Source organism: Anastrepha obliqua, chromosome 4, assembly GCF_027943255.1.
Source record: "Anastrepha obliqua isolate idAnaObli1 chromosome 4, idAnaObli1_1.0, whole genome shotgun sequence".
NCBI lineage: Eukaryota > Metazoa > Arthropoda > Insecta > Diptera > Tephritidae > Anastrepha > Anastrepha obliqua.
In genome coordinates this window covers 24,067,475-24,092,066 of record NC_072895.1, presented here as the reverse complement: position 1 = coordinate 24,092,066, position 24,592 = coordinate 24,067,475, and the positions used below count along the sequence as shown (strand labels likewise).

General features: G+C 38.1%; 1 protein-coding gene and 1 pseudogene across 2 annotated transcripts in view; one reads left to right on the top strand and one right to left on the bottom strand.

Moving 5' to 3' along the window:
* The window catches only part of LOC129243780 (cAMP-dependent protein kinase type II regulatory subunit), a 144,583-nt gene that overhangs the window by 36,153 nt on the left and 83,838 nt on the right, over positions 1 to 24,592 (top strand). The gene's annotated exons all lie outside the window — the stretch shown is intronic.
* On the bottom strand, positions 14,260 to 14,378 carry LOC129246636 (5S ribosomal RNA; annotated as a pseudogene).

Here is a 24,592-nt window from a genome sequence, read left to right as displayed (position 1 = left end):
ACTGCAAACATTTTTTTTCACCATTTGATCCTTGATGTTGATGTTCCTTTCACGCGGCAACAAAGGTCACATTATTTTGAACCAGTTGATAGATGTTTTAAACGTTTTTATGCAAACCTTTTAAGTTTAAACTTTTCTATCGTCGGAGGTGATTTTTCGGAAAAATTCTATTCTTTGTTTCTAATTCTATAAATTTTTTCTATTTTCTATTTAGGTGGTATTTCTTTTCAAATTGGTCCAGTGCAAGTAAATTTCAATATTTTTTCCCAATATTTTGGCAGAAGTCTTAGAATATGATAAAGGGTGATCAATTTAAAGGGAAGGGATTTAAAATAAAACAAAGAAAATTCAGTTCGTTATTATTTTTGTGTAGTAGTATTTTGTATTATGTTAAAAATAATCCCTTTCAAATGTTGGCTGCAACTGCGCCGTAATTCGGCCATCCGTAAGCACCAATTTCGAATGACTCGCTGGAGGACTTTGGTCGATATCTCGTGAATAACTTTAGTAATATTGGCCTCCAATGCCTCAATCATAGTTTATTTATCCACAAGGCATTTGGACTTTACATACACCCACAAATAAAAGTCCAAAGGTGTGATATCACACAATCTTGGTGGCTAATCCATTGGTTCGAAACGAGATATAAATTTGCAGCTTCTGCTTGCAATCACTTGCGCTTTAGGCGCGCCTTAAAAAATGCAGACGCCTTGAAGTGATTCTCACATGTACATTCATACATATGTATGTACTTTTCTTGTTGTTGGTGTCAACTTTACGTGGCAAGCAAATTCTCACTGTTGCCTAGTACACTGAATATGGAGCCCCTACTTTTGTTTTTTATTTCAGTTTCAGACTTACTTTCTTGAAATCGCAAATTCTTCACCAGCTAAATTACTCACTATCTCAGAAGCTCGAATTGCATAAACAAGCGCATAATTGCTGATTTCGCGGCACACAAATTTCTGGTATTTCAAATCACACAAAGAAGTGTGAAAATGTCTTGAAATTCACATTTTTAACAGTTAATGCAAAAAACAAAACCAAAAAAAAATTCAATTCTCATATTTCATGTACTCACGAAATATTTAAGCTTTACAAAACAAGTGCGCCCGAGGAAATTGGATATGCTATGTTTTTCGGCATCTGCCAGACAAATGAGACCTGACAACATAAGCCACACGTGTGTACATACATTTGTACGTATGTACGTATGTACAGTGGCGCGCGGCATGTTAATTCATTTTTTTAATGTTTACAATATTTTTCGGGTGCATTTTTTTTTGTTGTATAATTCAGTCTTCAACCAAAATCATATAAATCAGGTTTTGAAACTTGATAGAAAATTTCGAAAAATTCAACACATTTTTACAATTTTTTCTTTTTTAGGAAACTGCTCTGCGGCTTTTTTCTGTAACAAATGCAATTTGTAAGAACAGGAGTTAATTTTTTTAGATGTTTTTTTGCGAAATTTCTTTCTTACATCTTCCTCAAATTTCTTACCCTTTCCTCAAATTATAGAAAGTAAAACAGAATGAATTGTAAAAGAACGGCAAAAAAATTCCGTTCTTCTGCGGCTTTTCTGCTTTTACGATTGCCCAGTTGACCATTGGCACCACAGAGTTGTGTGACTTCAGGTACTTCAGCACATCTGCACCAAAAGAGGGCAAAGTATGCCCTTAGCCTTAACTTAAACGATAGTAATGCTATGGGGCAAATGGCAACTGCTTTCTAAACGGAAATTTTTGCCATCCTGAAAGTAGCCGAATGGCTGATCGAGAGGAAATGAAGCGGGAAACAGATTATAGTTTTCAGTGACAGTCCGACTGAGCTGAAGGCCTGGAGAACGCGAAGCAAACCTCAAAGATTGTTCAAGAATGTAAGAAGAAGTTTGCAAGACAAAAAAGGCTTGTACTTATATGGGATACAGGGCACTCCGGTGTTCAAGGAAATGAAATTGCCGATGAATTGACCAACCGTGGATCAGCGGTTCCCCCACAGGGACCAGAGCCAATAATTTGAATCAGTTCCACAGGAATCATGAATTATTACAAAAAAAGAGCGATGGTCTGGTCTAGAACGCTGCAGAACTGCAAACCCTCTTTCCAGAGCTCTAAATACAATGGGCTTTTTAGCCTGAGTGTTTTAGGAGCCACCAAATCTCTTGGTGCTCCTTGGCTCGACTTGTTCAAATTTCAATTTCCGGAATGAGCTTAAGCTTTAAGCCTTTCAGTGCGTTGCAGATTTCAACCACGCTTTCTTTGAGAACAACCCCGTCGTCACCGCGTCATCTTCATCCTACAGCCTGTAAGTATTCCTAAAGAATCAAAGGAAGGGGAGGGAGATCACCGCCCTGTGCTGCAACAACATGCTAATGTAGCACGATCTTGAACAGTTTGGCATCCACCTGCCTCCACTTCTGCAGTTCTACTCTGCCGCTGTTGGTGTTCTCTTGCAAGAAGGAGTTTGTCCTTAACCAAATCGCTAAATGGTCGTGCTTTCTTCGCACCTGCCGGACACCTTAGCTCTCTTCGGTGACTAATCGATCACGTCCTATAATCTGTTTCTTTTCATCGCAACGCCTTTTTTGTTGTTGTTTTTTTTTTTTGGCTTTTTAGATATGAGTCTTCATATTTTTTGGTACTTTGTTTTGTCAGCCGCGTTGAGTTCATCACCTGCTCCAGCGAGCTCATGTTTAGCAATCCTTCTCAGAATTAACCGCGCCTTCATGCAGCGAGACTTGGATTTTTTCGCGGCCTGGTTTTTTTCTAAGTGACGTCTACTAGCTTTTGTAAGTAGATATTTTTTTGTTTCTTCCTTATTCACTCCTCTTGGGAGCATAGGGCCTCGACAAGACTTGTCTTGCTTTGGTTTCGTTAATTTATTTGCTTTCTGACAGGGTAGGTAATTAGCCTGCCGCTATGAGCCCTAAGTAGTGGCAATGTCCACCTGACGTTGCTTGGTAACAACGCCTTCTTACTGCTTGAAGCGCTATCTGTGTTTCAGATTTTTCTGGCAGAAGGATCGCACATATGGTTGAGGACTTCGCTAAATTTCCCGTGTCTGCGCTATTACCGCGGTTGCCCGCTCCTCGTGCTGGCGCCACTGACGCAATATGTAACTGTATCTTTTTCTTTGTTTTTTTTTTTTTTTTTTGTTTTAGCAGCCACAATGCAAATAATGCCCTGACTATTGTGCGGGATTAAGTAATAGCGTAATAGTATGTAATAGAAACTAAGCATCTATTATATTGATCATAACATCGAAGCGTATCCTTTGTTCGATATCACCGCAACACATCGCCGATGCATCGAATTAACGAGATTTTCCAAAACTGATTCCACAAATACTCTATTGAATTGAGGTCTGGAGACTGAGTAGGCCATTTCATAACTTCAACCCTATTTCTTTGAAACCAGAGCTTCGCCAACAACAAAATATCTCCCCATTTCTCGGTGGGTCCATCGAAGGGCTCATTTGCAAGCTTTAGCCTTTGTGCCACACGCCGTTTAGTTAGTAATGCCACTTTTCTTGGGCTATGAAAACAGCCAAGTGCTGTTCCCGCAAACGTCTACGAGTAGTTTTCATGCTTGCCTACAGTTCCAGTGATCTTTTAATTTTATTAGAAGGTGCGAAAGGATTGTTCTTTGAATGCCTCACCACGCGCTTAATTAGTTCGGCTGTCAGTGCGGAACGCCTTGGAGTAAAGCCAGATGGATATAGAGCTAGAATTAACCTCGCAGGGACAAACTGACAGCGAATTTGCACTCAATAGCTCCAAAAAATAATAATTTTTAATGTGCCAAAAATGTGTCGAAAAATTCCCACTGTGTGCCGTTCACGTGTTTCAGCTTGGGATTTATATTTTAATGCCCTGTAAATCATTGGATTTAATTTCGGCAACTTCTTCCTAAGTTTTCCTTTTCGAAATGAGTTTTTTAATAACGCTGCGCTGTTCAGCGGTGCAGTGCCTCGTCCCAAAGCTGAAAAATTTTCAATCAGATTTTTGCGAAATGATATGGTAATGCATCAAAACATGCAGTACTTACCTTTCTTTCTCGTGCTAACCGGCGCCAGTTGGACACACCGAGTGCAGTCAAGTCCTACTCCACCTGATCTTTCCAACGCAAAGGAGGCCTTCCTCTTCCTCTGCTACCACCAGCTGGTACCGCATCGAATAATTTCAGAACCGGGGCGTTTGTATCCATTCGGACGACATGACCCAGCCAACGTAGCCGCTGGATCTTTATTCGCTGCGCTATGTCTATGCCGTCGTAAAGCTCATATAGCTCATCGTTCCATCGTCTGCGCTATTCGCCGTTGCCAACGTGCAAAAGTTCAAAATTCTTGCGCAGAATATTTTTCTCAAACACTCCAAACGTCGCTTCATCGGATGTCGTCATCGTCCAAGCTGCTGCGCCATACGTTAGGACGGGCATGATGAGAGTCTTGTAGAGTGTTAGTTTTGTTCGTCGAGAGAGGACTTCACTACTCAATTGCCTACTTAGTCCAAAGTAGCACTTGTTGGCAAGAGAGATTCTACGTTGTATTTCATGGCTGACATTGTTATCGGTGTTTATGCTAGTTCCTAAATAAACCAAGTATTTTACAACCTCGAAATTATAACTGGCAACAGTGACGTGGGTTTTTTTCCGGGATGACGCCCATGAAGAGGGAACACTCATGAGTACTGCTATACCGGCATAGCAGTATGCACGACTTGTAGTCTCACAGCTACACCTACGTACTGAACACCTCTCCACTATCTACTACTTTCCCCGCGGAACTGTCCAAGAAGGAATTACCTCACGGGGCTGGTTGGCTCATAGGCTGCTAGTTATTTCGTCTACGAATCTCCGCGCGTCTTAGACAGTGACGTGGGAGCCGATACGCGAGTGGTCCGACTGTTTGTTTGAAGACAGGAGGTACTTCGATTTGTCCTCGTTCACCACCAGACCCATTCGCTTCGCCTCTTTATCCAGTTTGAAAAAGGCAGAACTAACCGCGCGGTTAACATCAAGTTAAGGATGGTATCATGGACGAGTGTTGAGAAACGTCATCTTGCAAGACCGTATTAGTCTTGTGGGGATACCAAATTCAGACATCGCGGCATACAGATAACTCCTTTTCGTATTGTCGAATGCAGCTTTGAAGTCGACGAAAAATTGGTGTGTCGATTCTGCTTTCATGGGTCTTTTCCAAGATTTGGCGTATTGTAAATACTCGGTCGATGGCAGACTTTTCAGGTCTAAAACCCCACTGATAAGGTTCAATAGGTTGGTTGACGGCTGACTGGCTGATTAGCCAATAAAAATAAATAAATAACTGGCGCGTAAACTTCCGTTAGGTGTTTGGCCGAGCTCATCCTCCTATTTGCGGCGTTGCGTTTTTATGTTGTTCCATAAATTTAGGAACCTACATTTTAAATCGACTACGAGCGGCAAATGTTTTTTTACGAACAGGTTTTTCATGACAGAAATACACTCGGAGGTTTGCCATTGCCTGCTGAGGGGTGACCGCTATTAGAAAAAACTTTTTTCACTTGCAAATAAATGAAATTACGCCACCAAGTGCCAGCGTATACAGTTATAACGGCACTTTTTTTATTGAACTCTGCCTATAAAACAGCATCTTAAGGAGAACACAGCACAAAGAAGACAACGAGAAAAAACTAAGTTATGTGCGGCACTACCACTACTATTATTTTGGCAGCAACTGTATGCAAGAAAACCCATTCGCTGCGTTGAAGCGAGCATAAAAATGCCATAAAAAGCATAGAATGTAATTATAAATAATCATAGTAGTCGTATTACTCGTCTAAAATGAGCCAAACAAATTACGTATTTCATCGGCCACTCATTGTCAGACAGTCGACGATGACAACCCGTTTATAGACAAGTGGCTGGTACTCAAGATACTCATTACTGCACGGCAAGTGGCTAGTGGCGGAGGTGCTCGCACTTTAACAGCAGCGCAACGTCTCAAATCCAGACAGCTGCCGTCGTCGCCGACGGGCTACTGTTTCATTTGAACAACAACAGAAACAAGAGAATGAACTTTGAAAAAAAAAAAATAAAAAACAACAACAAAAGCAATTTGTTAACAGCAATTTGCATTGTAATCTGATGCCCCTAAGGTTGCTTTGTATTTGTTGTTTGTATTAACACTAATAACAACGAAGAATATAACGAAGGTGTTGACAGCAGGTTGCGCATATGCTGTTGGATTTTTTGTTATATTCGATTCAATTTTTTTATTATTTTTTTTTTTTTGGCACATATTTATTTTTCCTTTACTCTACTTCACTTCACTTTCGACGAAAATTGCGCTCGGTCACGTACAGTTTTACACCATTTGCTGGGTGGAGTAGTGAGGTGTGAATATTTATTTCGCTCAAAATTAAATTTCAATTGCACTCACAAGCAAAAACACAAGAAAAAAAATATTAAATTTGAAAAAATGCTTTTTGACGCCACGTCGCTTAACAAATGTTAACAGCCCCAAAATATGTATTTACATGCACATACACACATACATATGTATGCATGTGCAAGCAAGCAAGCACAACAATCGAAATGAGTAACAGACGAAGGCGAAGCTGATGCATGTGAAATTTTTATATTTTATTACGTGAATTAATGCGAAAAAACGTTTATCGGATTAATTAGCGCGAGACGCGCGATTTGCTTGATTTTGAAGAAGAAATACTTTTACATTTTATATTTCAGCACCGTATTTTTCCTCAGAAATTATTTTGAAAGCCAAATATTCATTTTTGTGCATATATCAATGGATTTTAATTTCAATGCACAGTGAAGCCTCGATATAGCAAACTTAAAGTGGTTGAATGGATGTTTTCTTATATTTGCAATGGACGAGGGCTTAAATGAAGTGTTTCACATAGTTTTCGTACTCTTGTTTTGTGAGCTCAAGGCTTAAAACTGAATAATTAAAAAATAATTAAAACTGAAAACTGCCTTCATCATTTTTCAAAAAATTGAAGTAAATATCCTGCTGCTACACAAAAAGGCGGCCTGAGATCGGTAGTTAGCGAGTAAAAAGAAAAAAACTTTTAATTACCGCGCAGAGAGCCATAAAATGAGCAGAATTACTTGACCGTAAAGTACTCCATAAATATGGTTTCTGGCACGAAGACGGAACTTCGGGACACAGATAAATCTTTAAGATGCTATCTGAGCAGTATCCACTGGTTTTGGCACCTAAACACGACCTGATACCCTTAGTTTCATTTAGAAGCACATTTGATGTCAGCTTTCCATCGCGTGAACAACGGAGCAATGCAGAATGCATTCAGGGAGATTTGACGGATATTTTTTCTTTACCAATGGATCCAAGAATGCAAAAGAATCTGGAGCCGGATGGTATTTAAACGATAGTATTAAGTATCACTATGCTATGAGGAAAATGGCATCTGTTTTCCAAACGGAAGTTTTTGCCATCCTGAAAGTAGTCGAATGGATAATCGAGAGGAGATGGAGCTGGAAACAGATTGGAGTTTTTAGTGACAGTCAGGCTGCACTGAAGTCCCTCGAGAATGCGAAGCAAACCTCAAAGATTGTTCCAGAATGTAAGAAGAAGTTTAATTCTATTGCAAGACAGAACAGTGTTACACTTACATGGGTTCTAGGACACTCCGGTGTTCAAAGAAACGGGGTTGCCGATGAATTGACCAACCGTGGATCAGCGGTTCCCCCACAGGGACCAGAGCCAATAATCTGAATCATTTCCGCAGGAATCATGATCCAATCCAATGATTATGTATGGAATTTATATAGAGGGCGATGGTCCGTCCGATGGTTGTGACAAGTCGCAACAGAAAACTGTTAAACTTTCTACTAAACCTTGGAAGGAAAGGAATTGGAATCATTAAGGACCCGATGTGTCTGTCTTGCTTGGAGGAGGCGGATAGCACTGAGCACTTTCTCTGTGAGTGCCTTTGCTAGAGCAAGACTACGAGTTTTGGGCTCCGATGTCGTGAGAATGAGTAATATTCTCTAAAATTGGAGGATATTTACAGATTTGCCAAAGAATCTGGAAAGTTCCCACAAGACTTACTACCTATGTCTCTGTTTCTATTCCTTCCTATCTCTTTCTCTGATACTTTTCTCCTTCCCTCTTTGACTATCTATCCTCTTTCCAGAGCTCTAACTACAATGGGCTTTTGAGTCTGATTGTCTTAAAAGCCACCAAATCTCTTGGTGCTGCTTGGCTCGCCCTATTCAAATTTCAATTTCACTACACTTCGTGAATTTTGTTTTTTTGCGAACGAGGGGATTTTAGGAAAGCTGCCGTCGCAGTGCGGATACTAAAAAACTCCCCCACGTTTGGAACCACTTTCGCATTCCTGCAGACTGGCGTTCCATTTTCCTCATTACAAAGTTTATGTATACTTGTATGCTTGCTTCCAGGCCCCGCTTTTCATCTGGAGAATCTTTCCGCGAAACCACAGATGATTTCCCAAGTTTCCTGCTTAGCATCCTGTCGATTACATTTTCAGTGGTTATGTAACCGACTGCATTCTCCAGCGTTCGACGTTCTTGTTTCTGGCTTAGTCACCGTATGTGCATCTCAGGTTTTTGCATTTCCCTATTTTAAACAGGTATTTCTGAAATACTCGTGCTCCGAAAGCATTTGCCAGCGAGGTTCCTGCAGTTCCACTTGACAACGTCTTTTATTAGCCAAACCATCCATCTGCCACGTGTTTCGGTTGTCCAGCGGTCTTGCCACAGCTTTATCGTTTCGTCCTTTATTTTGCGCGCTGCAAGTTTGCTCTTGCTTCCATCCTCCCCTTCTTTAATACCCATTACTTTTTCCTCTCAAGGGATAGTAAGTCTCTCGGTATTTCCCTACTTAGCACTTGAGCAGCTGGTCCTGATACTGTGTGGCAGGCAGACACAACTCTCAGAGCTGCCCTTCGTTGTACCGATGCTAGGAGCTCTTACACCGGTGATTTACCTTTAGCGCATTTGCCCACTGCTCAGATCCGTAGCCATCATTATATCCTATTTCCTTTGAGTTAGTCCCCGTGTGTTTGCCATCACTCTACCGAGTAGAGATGCCATCTTAGCGGCTCTCTCTGCTGCGTGTTTTATATATGCACAAAAGGTTAGTCTTGAGTCCTGTCGTATGCTTAGGTACTTTAGAACCTTTTTCGTGGTTAGCGTATTTCAGCAATTTTGCATGCTATCTTCTAACGAGATGTGCTTCTTGGTTAGAAGTATTAGCTCCGTTTTCTCTGTGGCTAATTTGAAGTCATGTGAATCTAGCCACGTGAGTGTCCATATCATGACTGGATTAAGTTTTCTACGGACTTCTTCAAGGTATCGTGCTGTGAGGACTGCGGCGATATCGTCTGCGTATCCAATTAGAATGGTATTATCGGGCATTTCTATATTGAATATCTCGTTTTAACTAATGTGGGAGATAGATGAGTTAGCAGTCTCGCAGGTAATTCCTTATTATGCGTTGTAGGTACACAGGCTGATTTTTTGGACAATTGTAAACTTGTACGGTTTAAAGGAGAACAAATCTTCTACGAGACCAAATGATTATTAAGTATTGAATGTATTCTAGTCCCGCTAATACCTAAGGGTGTTTTTATCTCGTGATTTGTGGCGCAGCATCGATTGGTTCTGACACAACAACCGTTTTTGGACGGCCTTCACAAAATTTATCCAGCAAAAGGATCGACGGTCACGTTGGAACTCGATGTACCGGCGTTTCACAGCGGCCGAGTGTGTTGCCTCAACGTCAATAGTGGAAGTAAGCTGATGAATGTACTTCTGTCTCGATAATCCACGTCGAATATCATTACAAATCAGCGCACGAAAATTTTCCCCTGTTAATTCCATCTTTTTGGCGAGATGAATTTTTCAACTCACTGAAAATTGAAGAAATGAAGCTCGTGAGTGAAAGCGTCACTTGTAAGTTTATGCTGAAAAAATACCAAAAATGTTCGATGAAATTATCAAATTACAACTCAGCACATGCAGTGTTGTAAAAGCGACTCTACTAAAAGGCAACCCACGTATTTGTGTTTTTATGCAATTGTAAGCAGCAACTTTATTTGAACATTGCGATCTCACGGTGATTATGTCTCCATTAGATTCATAGTAAAAAAGCAATAATAGTAATAACAATAAAATCGCACGAACAACGGTAATCAACGGCATTTAATATGAAACGCGCTGCAATAAAACTCCACGGAAGCTCAAAATTGTACACACAGGCCGCAAAAAAAATATAGTACCTCCAAATTTTCGAGAGTGTTGACTATTTGTTTCTTCAACTTTTTATTTAAATTATTTTCAGATAAAAAAATATAGTTCATTTTATAATAAATGGAATATTAACCAAGGCTTCAGCTCTGCATAAAATTTAAAAAATTGAAGAAACTTGAATCAAACTAGAATTTTTAGTCAAAATTTTCTGAAAAATTTTGGGTATGCTGTTTTATGGCCCATTCGATTTTGGTATAAAATAATATAAGTTGGAAGTGACTCAAACTTTGTTCAAAATTTATAAAAATTTGAAAAATTTTCATCAAAATTTTTAATGAAAATTTTCTGAAAATTTTTGGGTATGCAGTTTTATGGCCCACTCATTTTTGCTATAACAAGATACAAGTTTGAAGTGACTCAAACTTTGTTCAAAATTTATAAAAATTCGAAAAATTTGCATAAATATTTCAATATTTTTAATCAGAATTTTCTGAAAATTTTCGAGTATGCAGTTTTATGGCCCATCCAATTTTGAATATCCATTTCGAATTTGAATATCCAAAAATTCGAAAAATTTGCATAAATATTTCAATATTTTTAATCAGAATTTTCTGAAAATTTTCGAGTATGCAGTTTTATGGCCCATCCAATTTTGAATATCCATACAATATAAATTTGAAGTGGCTCAAACGTTGTTCAAAATTTATAAAAATTCGAAAAATTTTCATCAAAATTTCAAAAATTTTAATCAGAATTTTCTGAAAAATTTCGAGTATGCATTTTTATGGCACATTCGATTTTGGTATAAAAAAATATTTGTTTGAAGTGGCTCAAATTTTCTTCAAAGTTTTTCAAAGTTTATAAAACTCGAAAAGTTTTCATAAAAATTTCAAAAATTTTAATCAAAAATTTTTTTTTAATTTCGAGTAGGCAGTTTATGGCCCACTCAATTTAGTTGAACAAAATACAAATTTGAAGTGGCTCAAACTGTGTACAAAATTCGAAAAATTTTCATCAAAATTTACAAATTTTTTTTCAGAATTTTCTGAAAACTTTTGAGAACGCAGTTTGCAAACCACTCAATTTGGCTTAACAAAATCTTAGTTTGAAGTGGATAAATTTAGTTCAAAGTTTATAATAATTTGAAAAATCTCAACATTTTTTATCAAAATTTTCTGAAAAATTTTAAGTTTGCAGTTTTATTACCCACTCAATTTTGATTTATTAAAAATACAAGTTTGTAGAGGCTCAAAATTCCCATTGATTTAGATAATTTTTTTCCTTGAATCGTCATTGCCCATTTTCTCGATGTAAAAAAAAATTTCGTAGATTAAGTTAAAAGAAAAGTTAAGATAAAAGTTATAAAAAATCGACAGAATTTTCGAGCATTTTCAAATTTGCACTTTTTGTGCTAAAATTCAATTAGCTAACCTGTTTACTTGAAATTTTTTTTAAAATTCTGATAATTTTTTTTGTTAACTTTGATGAAAATTTTTCAAATTTTGATGAAAATTTTTCGATTTTTATAAATTTGGAACAAAGTTTGAAACTCGGATTAATATGGCATTTATTATAAAATCAACTATTTTTTCATAGCTAAATCATTTTCATTAAGAAATAAATAACTAAATAGTCAAATCTCACCAAAATGTTGAGGTGTTATTATTATTTTCGTGGGCATAGATTTGCGTTTGACAATAAAATTTACATACAAATGCAAGTGTCACAGGCAAGCCGCCGCCGCCGCCGCATCGCATTGCTAGTGGCGCACTTTAGAAGTCAGTCGAAAAGGGTGCACAGAATTCCATTGAAATTTGTATGCAAGCACTGCGTGAATTATTGTTGCTGTTATTCCACGAATTTCTGCGATTGACGCAATGCAATCATGCATGCACACAGCCCCGCGTGCGGAAAATAGTTTCACACGTTTGCCGGCGCAATGTCAATGTCAATAACAACCGAAAACACAAGCATTAAGTACAGCTAATGATTTGTTGTTGTAAGTCTACTCGTAGTAGTAGTAATAATTGTTTCTTCATTGGCAATGACAATTACTGCTTTTGGCCCTGATAATACAATACAAAACCTGAACTTAGATGTATAACTGGGAGTACGCACACAAATGCACTGATTTCAGTACACCTGTGTGCACAATAATAGTAGTTTCGACAATTTTTTTACAGTTTAATAAACTTTAACAACAACTCAAGCCTTTTAATGTAGAATTCAAAACTTTGTACAAAATTCAAACAAATTTCAAAATTTTTATTCGGAATATGTAAAGAAAAATTGTAGGTAATAAAATAATTATAAATAAGGTTGAAATTTTAAGTGGCTACAAAATTGCGTCATTTTTGAGAACTTTTTTATGTTTTTATTTTTTTTTTACGTTAACAGATTTTCATAAAAATTTCAAAGATTTTAGGCGAAATTTGTAGAACTGTGAGGTTAAAAAAAATTTTTTTTTTAACCAATTTTCATAAGAAATTGAAATATTTTAGTCGAAATTTGTAGACAAATTAGAGGTATTCAAATAATTTTAAATAAGGTTGAAATTTGTGGCTTCTCAAAAAATGGCGTAATTATTGAGAATTTGTTTATATTTTTCTTTTTGGTTTTGAATGAAAAATATTCATGATAAAAAGATTTTTATAAACATTTCAAACATTGCAGGTGAAATTTGTAGAAAAATTGCAGGTTAGGTATTAAAATAATTTTAAATAAGGTTGAAATTTGTGGTGATGCAAAAATTGTGTCATTTTTGAAAATCTTTAATGTTTTTTTTTTCGTTTTCAACAGATTTTCATAAAAGTTTCTAACGGTTTAATCAAAATTTGTAGAAAAATTGTAGGTATTAAAGTACTTATAAAACAATTAAAATATTTAAATAAAAATAATTATAATTATAGTTCAAAAATTGCGTTATATTTGAGATTTTTTTCTTTGCTTGCCGTCTTTTGCATTTTCTCCATATAAAAGAACTTTCGAGTATTCCCTGAGTAAATGCACAGCACCGTCAACAAAAAAAAAAAAAAAATTATCAAAAAACAATGCAAATTTCATCATCATCATCATGGTTCCTCGACCTCCGTTGCGGAGCATAGGGCCAAAGCAAAATTTTTCCACTCCGTTCTGTTCCCTGCTTTTGCTTTTACTTCCTGCCCCCTCAGGTTTTTGTTCAAAGCTTTAACTTCACTTTCGATGCAACGGCGCCACCCTAGGGATTCCAGTGTAGTGCTTGCCTGCTGATCTACATACCTTCCTTGCGTAGTGCCAAGCGAATTTCAAGCCACTTTAAACTCACACATTTGTATAACAAAATTTAATGGAATATAAAACTGCATATCTAAAATTTTTATAAAAATTTTCACTAAAAAGCTTGAAATTATGATAATTTTGATAATTTATGATTTTTGCATTTTATTAAATTATGTACAAAGTTGGAAACTTTTTTTGATTTTTGTTGTAGTATTAACTATATTTTTATGAAAAAAATTAGAAAAAATAAATAAAACTTAAATAAATGTGAAAACTTTGCTAAATGCTGTTTTTTATATATAATTTTATATTTTTTTTTTATTTTTTGTTTTTTGTTTTTGCTCATTTAAAAATTTCTCTTTCTTGCAATAAAAGCAGAAATGCGCGAAAATGAATGAAAAAAATCTCAAAAATCAACGCAATTTTTGAACGACTTCAAAGTAATGCTTTATTAAATTTAAATTGATCATTTAAAGCTCATACTCTGCAGTTTTCTAAAGATTCTAATTAAAAATGTTCATGACAATTTATTAATGGTTGTTATAGGCCAAAAACATGCGGTGTTTCCAAGCGGTCCCCATCTAAGTACTAACCGCGCCCGACGCTGCTTAATTTTAACGCGACAATGAATGAAAAATAAATTTCACGAATCAACGCGATTTTTGAACGACTTCAACCTACCACTTTATTCAAGTTTAATTTAATAGGCTTTAAAACTGCATACTCAACAATTTTCTAAAGATTCTAATTAATTGTTGTAGACCAACAACACGCGGTGTTTTCAAACGGTCCCCCATCTAAGTACTAACCGCGAACGATGCTGCTTAACTTCGGTAATCGGACGAGAACCGATGTTTTCAGCGTCGTACCGTCGTTGACAAAATTCGTTGAAATGTTGTGTAATTTTGTATTTGGAGCTTTGATTTATAAGGTTTTTGCTCACATTAAACTATATTTTTATTGAAAAGGAACGAGGAAATTTATCACAAAATATATTGCAAATATTGTAATAACATTAAGTGACTTAAATATGCGAGCGTAATTGTATGCAGAGAATGAGTACCTAGGCAAAATAGCTGAAATTTGTCAAATGCAACGCTCGTTAGTTAAGCATCCTTGTATGCAAGGCCAAATAAACGAACGCATTTACAAGCACACACACGCATACACAATTATAAATGTTCGAATCTCTGGTTCATACACATTTATATGCATTCGCATGTACATTTACAACAAATATTATATCAACACTTGTGCGTATGTGCGTGTAAATGTGTATATCAAACAGAAAACCAGCAAAGCCAGTTAAACATTTAGACAACTATTGCAGAAACGCCAATAGACAACTACTTGAAGTGACAGTTAGTTGGCTTGCAATTCAAGTCATAGACAGTGAGTGAGACATATAATGCGTCACAACGCAAACAAGAGCTCAGACGCAAACATAACGCACTAAAATAGTTACTCATACGCTCAAGTGCATCAACTGAGCACTAAGCGCACGAAGAGAGGGAGGAAATGAGGGAAAGAGTAAATAAGCAGCTGGTTAGCAACTGCAGTGTCATTGTTTGATTTGGGGATTTCCAACGCCAGGAACTGCAATGTGAATATATCATTTGTCAATAGATTTGTATGTGTGCATGTGTAAACACATGTTTGTCGTACTCACTCACTCTACAGCCAACTGGGTGGGAGGGAGGATAGGTATCGTTCTTATGTGCATAAGCATTCCTCTCTACTATTGTAATCGTATTCATTTGCTTGTTGACTTTTTTTATTTTTTTGTTGTTGTTTCCAACTGAAGTTTATTTAGGTCTCCATTTGACTTAGTCGGTTTTGTGTTACTTTTCTATTCAAGTTGATATCCGCTCAAATGTTTGATTAATGCTATGCCTCTTCTCTCGTCCTGCTTACGTTTCGCGCCGAACTTAACACAAATTAGTTAGAAATATTTTAGGATGCAAATTGCGTTAATTGTGGTTTAAGTACATCTGTTACCAGACTAACGGCGGTCATAACTGGCTTTTGGTCTATCGGAGAACAAGCAGCCAAAATGGGTATCCCTCACAATACATACTGTCACAGTTGCAAACAACCGGAGAAAAAGGAGACAATCTTCCATTTCCTCTGTGAATGCCCTGCCCTATGGAAGGACAGACTGTTAACCCTGGGCCAACCGCTGTTCGAGAATCTCGAGCAACTATCTGGCGTCGACGTTAACAACCTAATAAGGTTCCTTAACCGCACAGACTGGATATAGTTATGCTGTAAAAAACCGTTAAACAAGTTGGCAACGAGGATGTGGCAACAAAATGGCGCGAAAGCGCTAGTTGGATTCTGGAAGAATCACCACTTTAACCAACCAACATCTGTTACCATACATTCTAGTTCTATTAAGTTAGGTTAGGTTGAAATGACTGGAAGTGATGCCGAGTGTATACCTCGCAGCCAATGTCCTGTAATGCACCAACGAAATCTCAGAGCTTTAATTTCGTTAGCTTCAGGAGATCCCTCGAGCGCCTCCGACCGACTCGTGGCCAGAGAAATTTCGCGGCCTTACAAGTTTGTGTACCTACCTAGCGCTCACTGAGTTGGCGCGTAGTCCACCTCCCCAGGTGTAGACTCCAGGTAGTCAACGGAATCCCAACTCGCTCGTTTCGCGGGGTAACTACCTCCCAGGTCCCCTGTCTAGTCACCTCATCTGCCTCGCAGTTTCCTGCAATGTTGCTATGACCAGGTAGCCAGATGAGTCTTATATTGAAGAATTCGGATGCAATCGAAAACCAGGCATTTCTTAACCACTTTAGAGTACACCATCATCAAGTGCAGAGCTCTAATTGCCGCTTGGTTGCCGAAGTAGATATTAACCTCTGTGGCAGTTATTACACAAGTGGGCACCTAATCCGCTGCTTCTTTAATTACCGCTTTTTCTGCTGGGAATACACAGCAGTGGTCCGACAACCTGAACTTGAGTGTGATGGAAAGCTCCTTGCAGAATACTCCTCCGCCAAACTTTCCATCAAATTTCGAGCCATCCGTGAACAGGTTCGCCAGGATCTGCCTCCAAATATTGCACCCCGCCCACTCTTCGTTTAACGGAATGCAGGTGAAGAATGTTCCGCTCGGACTAAGCAGGGATGCGCATTGATCAGTCACCAAAAGGATGAACCCAAAGTTCCTGGGATACTCGACTGTCCGTGATTAAAGTCAAGCATATAGCCTGAACCTCTCAGTCTGGTTGCGGCACGTGTAGCCACAGATTTGCCTGCAATGTTTAGAGGTACCACATTTAGCACTGCATTAAGCGTTAGTGTAGGAGAAGTTCGAAGCGCCTCACTGATTCCAAACGCAAACCTTTGCGTTCTCCCTAGCTTCTTCACCGATGCCATCCTTTCGCGTAAGTTCCACCAGACAATGACTACATAAACAGAATTTGCTTGAAGTGGAAATGCCTCCTTAAACTCGCAATAGAATCAGGCAACGTGTGTGTGGACTATTTCAAAACGCACAACTAAAGAATTGCATCTTTTTAAAATGTATCCGGCAATCAAAAATGTAAAGTTTTACATTTTACACAAGCAGATACAATTACAACAAAGCGAATAATAGCCGCCGTCGAAATGCTATCGCTGCGAGTAGAACCTGGCTACACAAGGCGCAATCTTAAACGAAGCGAGAAGATGCGATAGATGTGCGAAATCACTGCTGTAGTAAAATGGAGCCGCAAGAGAAGAAAGAAATGGAACCAGCATGTAAAGTGAGTGGGAGACGATCGGTTGGCAAAGATTGTAATGGAAGGTCAACTTAAAACATCACAACATCCAGGAAGACCACCAATGCCGATCCGAATGATGCAATAACATATTTTTTTATTAAAAAACAAAAACATACTGTAATTTTTCTATGAAAAAACAGGTTCTAGACCGACAATAAAAAAAATATTAAAAAAAATTTTCGTTGAAAAAACAGGACCTTGTCTCACAATAAAAAATAATAAAAAAAAACAAAAAAAAAACAAAACAATTTTAATAGGAAACTTTGCCGTTTTAAATTTTAACTGCTCATTAGTTTTTGTAAATTGTTTTTGTAATCATATGGCAATCTTGTGATTAATGACCTCAATAGTAATAATCTCAATAATATTTTAAAGCTTATTCATTTGAATTTTCTGTATTTGAACTCCCAGATTCTCTTATTAAATTTTGTACAAAGTTGGAAACTTGGAATTATATGATTTTTTTTGTAGTATTAACTATATTTTTATGAAAAAATTAAATAAAATGTAAATAAATAGTTAAAACTTTGCTGAATGCTGCTTTTTATATATAAATTCATAATTTTTTTCATATTTTTTGCTTCTTCATAAATACACTCATACAAGAATTTTTCTTTCATGTATAATAATAAAAAAGCAAATAACGAGAGAATCAAGGCGATTTTTGAACGACTTCAAAGTAACGCTTTATTAAAGTAAAATTGATCGTTTAAAGTCTGCAGTTTTCTAAAGATTTTAATTAAAAATATTCATGACAATTTGTTCATTTTTTTTATAGCCCAAAACCATGCGGTGTTCCTAAGCTGTCCCCCATCTAAGTACTAACCGCGTCCGATGCTGCTTAATTTTAACGCGAGAATGAATGAAAAAAACAATGTCACGAATCAACGCGATTTTTGAACGACTTCAAACTGCCACTTTATTAAAATTAAATTGAATGGTCTTTAAAATTGCATACTCAAAATTATTTTAAAGATTCTAATTAAACATTTTTATGAAAATATTTTGAAATTTGTTACTGTTTTTGTAGGCCAAAAACATGCGGTGTTCCCAAGCGTTCCCCCATCCAAGTACTAACCCATCCCCCGTCCCCCATCTTGTCATAAATTTTGTTATTAATGACCTCAATAATAATAATCTCAATAATATTGTAAAGCTCATTCATTTGAATTGCATTTATTTGAACTCCAAAATTCTCTTATGTAATTTTCAAAAAATGTATCATTCTTCGGCTATTTTCTGCTTCACCCACTCCTCATTCATTCATGCATCATAGGTGCCAAAATAGTTATTTTAAAATTGTTTTCGTGTGTGTGTACTTTTTTTTATTTCTTTTATTTTTTATTCTCCAACGTAAGTCGACGAAATTGTAAACACTTAAATCAACTAAATGGTTCTTAAGCACGTTCCGGCACATTAGTGCTTCACCACTTGTCTGGCTGTGCTTGTAGGTCTGCCCGTCAACATCGCCGTGCGTTTGTGAGTTTGTAAAATTTAATTCGTACGCGCTGTTCTCGAGGCGTTTCCGCTGCTTGACGCATAAAAAATTTGATTGAGGAACAAGCAATCATGTTTTTTGGTCAATGGCTGAGGATGGCAGCTGGCACTTATCTACATACAGATAATCGTTGAACAAACTAACACACACACACGCGCATACGTGAATCTGTGCAATTACCGAACTGAGAAGAGCTGAACTAGTGAAATGAAGTTCTCATTTAGAACTGAAGCGACAACTGGCCTCAAGGTATAGTACAGGGTCTTGCAAGTTGAAGTTTCTTATTTGACAGCATTGTTTTAGCAGCTGCCACAGTTCGACAGTGTCTCTTCTGATTGATTTTAAGCCAAAATCTGCAATTTACTAAAATTGGTTCCATTTCGCTCGGGAACTGTATGAAAATAATTAAAGGTAGATAGGGGTGAAATGGTTGAAGAGCCAGTCTGGCACTCCTGAAGTAGCACTGAAGCGCCGTTTTGATACCATTATGAGACCTGTAACAGGCAAAATGTTTATTGATATTGACCTGATATTGATTTTTATGAAAGTAAAGTTCATTCTACACCAGTAACTACATAAATCTTAGTTTAAAACTTTGCGCAAGTTAAGAAAACATCTCAAATTTTCATGAAATTTTTGAAGTTTTAAATACAATTTTTAGAAACTTTTCGGGTACATAGAGTTTTGTTGTCACTTGCGCGCCTGCCACGGACCTCTTGCGTTTTTTCACACACAAATTTTCAGTGGAAAGAAAATTTTCATATGAAAATATTTTGACGTTACCTTCCATTTTTTCACGGAACGAATTAAAAGTGCAATGACAATGGGAAAATACTTAAGATTTCACGTTTACACAGGCAGAGAATTGACTCCCTGGTGGTGTTATTTTTTTTCTGTTAAAAATTCAACTGAAAGTTCGCTGACACCATCAATGGTTTCTTAATCAAGATATGCTAACAATGTTTTTTTTTGTATTATTGCTGATTGTTTGCATGTTGATGATTCATTTGGGGTTTCAACAAGTCGGCGCGACATCCCATGCCGTCAATTTGTTGAAAATGAAATTCCCAAAAGGAATAATTTAACGATATTTCGCAGGAATTTGAACGCCAACATCGCCCAATTTCCCGCCTATGGGCTAATTTCCGTGAGAAATTTTAAAAATTGGCTTTATGCGAACAAATCAGCAACAATTAAAGTTATCAATGAAATCATTCGGTGAGAAATGGCAAAAATAGAGACCCGATTCTGCCTAAATGCCATCGAAAAATCACCAAAAAATCGTAATAAGTAGAAGTCCGTATAATTTATTATTTATAAATTGAAAAATCACTACTATAGGGATTGATTGAGGAGTGAATCGAAATGGAATAAAAAACGCTATGTGCTGTGAGATATTTACGAACAGTATATTTTACGTGAAATGTTCTTGAAACGTCACATCGTTCAAATACCTGCACTCAGTTTTGACTATGCTGCATGAATTCGGCTGGCTTCGACTTGGAAGCATTTGTTTTTTTTTTTTTTGGGAGGGGAGGATAAAAATGTCAGAAACATTCAAATGAAGCCGCGGCGTCAATGATACGTGGGGTACGCTCTCACTAAAACAGCCCCCCTCTTCGGCTGACTTCCACCCCGTGACCGGGGTTTCTTCAACCTGAATGATACTTTTTATTTGCATATGCAATTTTACGTTCTATTATTAACAAATTAAGAGGAGTTATTGCATTGGTTTTATCAATTGCAATCCTAGCAATTTTACCATTCTATCAATTAAGAAATTTACACTACATCGAGGGTGGAGCCGTGATTGTGGATACCAACCACAAAAGAAACCTGCGTGAAGGCCCTCTACCTATGATGTATGAAGGTTATATGTCGCTGATAATCTCCATTACTCCATTAAGAAGTAAATGGAACTTCGAAAGTGTGCAGTAATGTCATTTGCATTACCGTCTTGTCTGCGTATGATATGGTCGTGAGTCGCTAACTCAAGCGTCCGTAACTGTTGTTGGTATGTCTGAGTCTATCTCCTCTGGTCCCCTGTTTCATGTTAATTTTAGCACTTGTCGCGAACTTCGATGTGATCAAACGCGGCGCAGGGCGTTATATTATGTTGCTCTAGCTGCCGGTACTGAAACAACTCTATTCTTCGCCTTTCTTCGTCTTGCTTGTATAGTGTACGCAATACTTGCGTGGAAAACTTGCATGCAGCATCCCAGCTATGTTTTGAAATGCTCATACTGCCAGTTAAATTAGTCTCACTTGGCTGTCTTCCATGAATAGTGGCTAACTCCTAACGTTCTCTTGCGAATCTTGAGCAGTAGAAGGGTACGTGTCGCGCGTCTTCAACCTTCTCTGGGAGGTAGGGTGGAGTGGTGAAGCGAAGAGACCAAACCTATGCAGATAATATTGAAAACAGCCGCGTCCACTCAGCATCTGGGGACGAAGTACTCCGATTATCCGCGTCTTCGCCGTGTCAAGGTTAGGGATAAGTTCGTGCGTCCAGCGGTCTTTAGAAGAATGATCCCATCTTCACTGCCATTCGTCAAGTGACACCATTCGCTGTGCCAACTTTTGGTCCCTTGTAGGTTTTGCACCTTGCCTTGGTTAGAGACGGTTTAGTTGACATGCTCGGACATCCAGTGGAATTTTTCTCGCAATCACGCAAATTACATCATTCAATACTGTCCGGTATGCACGGGCTACTCGCAAAGCACTCACTCTATAAACCTGCCTGGCCCCTCGTAGATGTGTTTCTCGGGCTTGTGATCAAATGGGAGCGGCAGGAGCAGTGGATAGAAGTTTCCTCCTTGCCCCTTGGGCTCCCCCAATGTTCGGCAGTAGCCGTGTTAGAGCATTTGTAACTATGGCACCTTTTGTACTGACTTTCACCGCGGGCTCTCTGCAGGCCATGCGCGAATCAATCCTAACCCCTAAGATCTGTACAGCCGGCTTGGATGTTGAGATCTCCGACATTTACCGTCAAACTCTCGATCTTCTTCTTTTTGTTCAACAATACTGCTTCAGTTTTTTCTCTTTTAACTGGAGTTTGGCATTGCAGGTATAACCAGCGCTCGATCCTCGCTATCGTATCGTTGCAGGTGATTTCCACATCAATGACCTGTTTCCCCTTTACAACCAGCACAATATCATCTGTGTATCCTACCCGTGTCGCATTCATGGGCAGCTCCATTTTGAGGATGTACATCAATCTTTTCAAGTTTATTGACATAGAACTGCGACTTCAGAGAGCCAAACTGGCCACACTTCACGCCAACTCTACTAGAGGTAACAAGTGTATTTCCGCCATGAAAAAGCTCCTCATAAAAAATATCTACCGTTCGGAGTCGGCTAAAAACTGTAGGTCCTTCCATTTGTGGAGTAACATCAAGAGAGCTTTCGTGCGGTCCATTCTCATGGGTTCCATTCTCATGGTATGGCCTTGCCATCGCATACCTCTCTCAAATTTCTGTCACTTCGTAGCTCACCAAAAGCTTACCAGTTCAGTGCTAATGCCAGTTCAGTACATATGCCTGCACAATAGGGTGCCACAAGTGGAAGTGGAAGCGCTGTTCATGTAGATATGAAGTAATGATCGGCGTTGTCGCCGCCGCTACAATTGAAGTCCAGATATGCTTAAGTAGTCGACGAACGCTCTCTACTTAAGCAACGTACTTAACATAAATGACTGTGAGTGGTGCGTACGTTCTGGCTTGCATAAAATATCAATTTACCTAAAGTGATGCAGAATAAACAAATTGAGAATGACAACAACACAGCGACACGGCATTAATGCCTTATCTACTTCATCTACTATTCTGGCGAAGGCGATTTGATTGTTTTGGATCTTTTGAACACATCAGCAAAATCAGCAGTTATTTTTATCATTTGGGGGGACTTAATTAGACGTTTTGAAAGTTTTTTTGTTTCTCACAAAATTTTAGTAATTTTTTTATGGAAATTTAGTTCGTTCTCCTACAAAAACCATATGCATAAATCAAAGTTTCAGACTTAAATTATAATTAATATGAAAAAAATTAATTTAAAAAAAGATGGAAAAAAAGAGGTTGTCTGTAAAGTCGGTTTACTGACGATAGTTTAACGTGACAACGTCATAAGAAAATACTAATGTAATGGTTGCAATTTTCAAAACAAAATTTTAATTTTATTCGTTTAATAGATATTTTGTATGGATATAGAGAAGGAGGTAAATGGAATTGCAATGGAATAGGTCAAGTTACATTTACACAAACGTGGAAAATGACGAAACATTTATCAAATTCATGAAAGATCTGTTCAATTTCGATTGTGCATCAGACGTTAATAAGTCAACAAGACTAAGAGGCAACATCATCGATTTGACTTTTTCAAGAAACATTACACTCGAAACACTACCTTTCATATTTCCTACTTTTCCTCTCACCGTCCTATTCTCAACAGAGAAATGGTTCATTACCATGCACACAGGAAGAAGGCATATGCAAATACAAATATGTGAGCTTATATACATATGCGCGTATCCATACATATTTATGTATGCTCACTCAAGTAGGATAGCGCCAGATGTCGAACGTTGCTGAATGCGGGGGCCGATTGTGCTCTTTGTCGTTCGCTCCGCGCTATCGCTTGCAGTTCAAGCAAGGTAACGGCCTTGAGCAAGATAACGACGATTGAGCAAGATAACGAGGATTGAGCAAGATAGCGACACATTTTTTCGTGCGTGCAGCCGGCTAAATCGAATTATAAGACGTTATCACGTCAAAAAAATCAACAAATTTTCATTAAAATTTAAAATTTTTTAGATCCAAATATTGGACCAATTATTCATATTCGAGGTATCGTGTAAGTCAACCGGAATAATGCCATCGGGACCAATAGACTCAGAATATGTTAAGCCAAGAATCGCTCTGTGAATAATCCCTTTCAAAAAGAAGACGTCTAAATATTGTTAGCCGTCCTGACGTTGAGACACTTTTCTGAATGTGCATATGCTTGCTTTGTTACTCCTCCTTCATTCCTCATTCACTTTAATAAGCTAATTATAGAGAAAAAATTTTTTTTTTGTTTTTTTTTTTTTGACGGGACAACTCGCAGTACAGCACTCAGACACAATTACGTCCATTGTGCTGCACTTGGATCCCATTTTCACTCTCTTTAAATCTACCCGACCTCCGTAGAAATCTGAGTAGATCTTGTGGTGCCAAGGAGCCAAGGTGGTCGTTTCTTAACACATCAGTGCCAAAGATCGCATACCTGATTCGAGCGAAGTCCGAGTTGACGCACAGGAAGTGGTCCGCCGTCTCATCCTCTTCTTCACAAGCTGGGCAGAGTGCACCGTCTGAGATGCCTTCGTTTTTCATGTGCTTCGCCCACAGAAAGTGGCCCGTCATCAGTCCAATCAGCTGTCTACAGTCCCTTCCACTTAATGACAGAAGGACTTAGGACAGTCAGTCGGACATGACAGGTAACATCAGTTTAGACCATCTGCAGCCTCTCTCAGCCTGCCAAGCTCGCTTGTGGGTTGTAGTAACCCAGTTACTAACTGTGGCTTTGATGGCTGCAGATGGGAGTGGCAGAACGGGCTCCTGGTCAAAGAAGTAGGCCTCAGAGCCCATCCTAGCTGAGGAGTCAGAGGGCTCGTTACCCACGTGTCCCGGGACCCATGTTAGTATCAGACTATTAAGTCTACCGACATAGTTCAACCTGGATTTACAGGACTCGACTACCCTTGAAGTGGTTGGGGTGCTGTCTAAGACCATGAGCGCGGCTTGGCTGTCGCTGCAAACACATAAAGATCTGCCTCTCCATCGGATATCC